The following is a 3,847-nucleotide window of genomic DNA, read 5'->3' as shown; positions in this document are numbered from 1 at the left end:
AGTGAATTGGAGGATGAGTCAGCAGAAAATATTCAGACAGGCATGGAAAGGAAAAATACAGAAACAACACAGGAGATATATAAAACATAGTTAAAAGATCTAATATATGTGTAATTGGTGTCCCAGTTGGGAGAAAGGTAAGAGAATAGAGCAGATACAGTATTTGATGAAAAATTAAGTATTTTTCATCCAAACTGGAAGATATCAATCTATAGATTCAAGAAGCATCAAAAACTCCAAGCAGTATGAATACAAAGAAAACCCCCTTAGGTGTGTTATATTAAAACTGCTGTTAACCAAAGACAAAAAGAAAAATCTAAAATCAACCATGAAAAAGAAAAAGGAAAACTACCTTCAAAAGAGCAACAACTGACTTCTCTACAGAAATGATCAAAGCCAGAAAGCAATGTAAAAAAAGTAATGTTCTGAAAGAAAATATCTTCCCACCTGGCATTCTTTACCAAGTGAAAATACCCTTCCAAGTATATTGAAGGATAAAACAGATATTTGAAGTAAAAAACAAACAAAAAAATCCTAACAAAACCAAAATACCCTCACAAAAAACAGAAAAAAACTTTTTTCCAACAGATGTGCACTAAAAGAAATATGAGCTAGAAAGAAAATTATCTAATACAGAAACATGGTAGTTCAGGTAGGAATGAAAAGCAATGGAAAGTAAATATAAAGATAAACCTAAATGAATATTGTCTATACAATAATAATGTTTTGTGAATTCAAAAATATATGTACAGACATTCACCACTTAATGATAGGGATACATTCTGAGAAATTTATTGTTAGACAATTTCATCATTGTTCAAATATCATGGCATACACTTACACAAACCTAGATGGTATAGTCTCCTACTGTAATTGTATATGCTATACTTTTTATGACTGGCAGCACAGTAGGTTTGTTTATGTCAGCATCACTATAAACACATGAGTAATGTGTTGTGCTATAATATTACAATAGCTACGTCATTAGGTGATAGGAATTTTTCAGCTTTATTATAATCTTATGGCATTGCTATTGCATATATGGTTCATCATTGACCAAAATGTCATTATGTGGGTCATGACTATAGATTTAAGATACATAACAATAAATAACATAAAGAAAGTTTTTTGCATTGTGCAGGATTTATTAAAAGTACTCATTTATGTTAGTCAAGGATGTAGAAAGTAATATATAGGGTAACTACTAAGAAAAATATAGAGAAATCTAAAAAATAAAAGTTAACAAAGGGGAAAATCAAATAAAAAATAATTCAAAAGAAGGCAGGAGAGTAGAGAAAGTATATAAGCAATGGGACAAATAAATAATAAGATGATAAGTTTAAACCCAGATATAATAATAATTATATTAACTATAAATGGACTAAATTTTTCATCCAAAAGACAATGATTTTCAGACTCATTTTTTAAAAACCAAAACAAAACAAGACACTCAAATAAATGTTACTTTAAGAAGCTGAACTTAGAAAGAAAATAAAAGAAAACATAATAAAAAAAAGAAGGAAAAAAAAGAAGCTAAACTTAACATAATGACACAGAAAGTTGGAATGTAAAATGATGGAATAATATATAAACTATGAAAAAGAAAGCTTAATCAGAAAAGGTAGACTTTATCACAAGAAGTATTATTAAAAATACTCCTGGATGTATAAGAGTAAAGATGGATGTTTTCAAGTGATAAAATGTTCAATCATACAGGAACATAAAACACCTCTAAATGTGTATGTGCGTGAAATAACATAGCATCATAAACAATGAAACAAAAATGACAGGATTAATAGGAGATATATGCCTGCAGGGTTGGTTTCTCCAGACCTAATTCTTTTTGGCTTGTAGATGGCTACCTTCTTGCTGGCCTTTTCCTCTGGTACAAGTATCCTTGGTGTCTCTTCTTCTTCTTATAAGAACACTAGTCATACTGATTACAGCCCCACCTTAATTACCTAATTTAATCTAAATTACCTATTAAAGGCCCTATTACTGATTAGTCACGTTATAAGGTACTAGGGGTTAGCACTTCACCATATAAATTTTAGGGAACACAATTCATTCCGTAACATATGTAACAAAGGACTTGTGCCAAGTATCTATTGGCTCGTTTAAGCCGATAAGAAAAAGACAGAAATCCCAATAGAAAACAGGCAAAAGAATTTTATGGTACTTTTCAAAAAAAGAAAATTTGAAGGCCATTAACATATGAAGAGAGAGATGCTCAACATTATTACTCATCAGTAAAATAAAAATTTAAGTCACAAGAAACCCTGTACATCCACTTTAATGAATAAATTTATATACTGATAATACCAACAGTTGGCAAAGATGTTGATTAACTGGAAATCTCACACTGGTGGTAAGAGAATGAATAGGTACAAGAGTGAATTTTAGAAGACTTTTGGCAATACAGGTATTTACTAAGGTTGAACATGAGTGTGTTCAGTATATACAAAACCCCTGCAATTCTACTCATAGTATACACCCATGGGCACACATACACATGTGCACCTAAAAACATGCACAATAATTTTCATAGCAGCACTATGAATCAGTTAATAACTGGAAACAATACAAGTATTCATCAACAGTATAATGGATAAATATATTGTAGTAAATTTATACTACGGGATTCTACATGGCAATGAAAATGAATGACCCATAATTACACAACAGGATGGATAAATATCAGAAAGAAATTTATTGAAAGAGCTAAAAGAATTTTTCTGTATAATTTCATTTTTGAAGTTCAAAAACTAATCTGTCATAGTAGAAGTCAGGATAATGGCTAACTTTGGGAAAGGGGAGAGTATATTGATATCTAAATAAGGGGTATAGGAGCAATGCTTCAAAGTGCTGATGATGTTCTATTACTTGAACTGGTTGATGGTTACATGGGTGGGTGTACTTCGTGAAAGTTCATTAAGTTGTCCTTGTGATTCTCTATATGTAGACTCCAACCAAATGGTTTATTAAAAAATACAGAAATTCCATGAAAACAATGAAACAATACATATATTGACATGTGGTGGTGGGAAGACATGCTTTTGGGTAGGGGGTCCTTAATTTTGCCTCTCAAATCATATTGTCTCATCCAAGTCCCTCCTCTTCTACCTAGCTTCAGACAGTCCTGACATAGGCTCTATTACTATTCTCATACTCTTAATTTTACTTCCCTTGCAGGATTGCTTTAGAGAATCTGACAACCTATTGCCACTTAAAAGGATGTTAAATATTATGTAATATATTAAAAACATGAAATGTGATTGTTTGCAAAAAACCACAAAACAATTTAAAACCATAAATTTGTTAGGATTATTTAATAAAATTGTCTGGCAGGCAGGTGGCAAGAGTTTTTGAGCCCAGATTTTCACTGGTATATAAACCTCATGTTGACAATTTATATATTCTTTAATGTTACTCAGGACCTGCATTTATTTAGACTTAGAGAATTATTTCTGCCTACAGCTTCATCTATTTACTTTTTACTTCTATATAAGCACACTTCTGTGAAAACCAAGAAGTAATAGAGGAGACAGACTTATTTACATTTTGTGGGTCTAGTGAGGAAAGTCTTTTATGTTAGGGATCAATGGCAAATGCCGAACACTTAACTGTAGCTAGACTTAGATGCATTATACTTCTCAGGAGAACAGAGGGAGACTGGTAATGACATTTATCACAGGTTAGATGGAGTATTTGGTGTGTGTTTTTTTTTTCACATTTGCTTATTTAAAGTTTCTTAGACAGCCTATAAAGTAGATATTACTATCTCTAATTTACACACAGAAAATGAGGCTCAGAGAATTTAAGTAACTTCTCAAGATTGCACAGCTAG

Source organism: Hipposideros armiger, unplaced genomic scaffold (genome assembly GCF_001890085.2).
Source record: "Hipposideros armiger isolate ML-2016 unplaced genomic scaffold, ASM189008v1 scaffold_169, whole genome shotgun sequence".
NCBI lineage: Eukaryota > Metazoa > Chordata > Mammalia > Chiroptera > Hipposideridae > Hipposideros > Hipposideros armiger.
The sequence above is the reverse complement of the archived record's forward strand: the minus strand, read 5'-3'. Positions refer to the sequence as shown.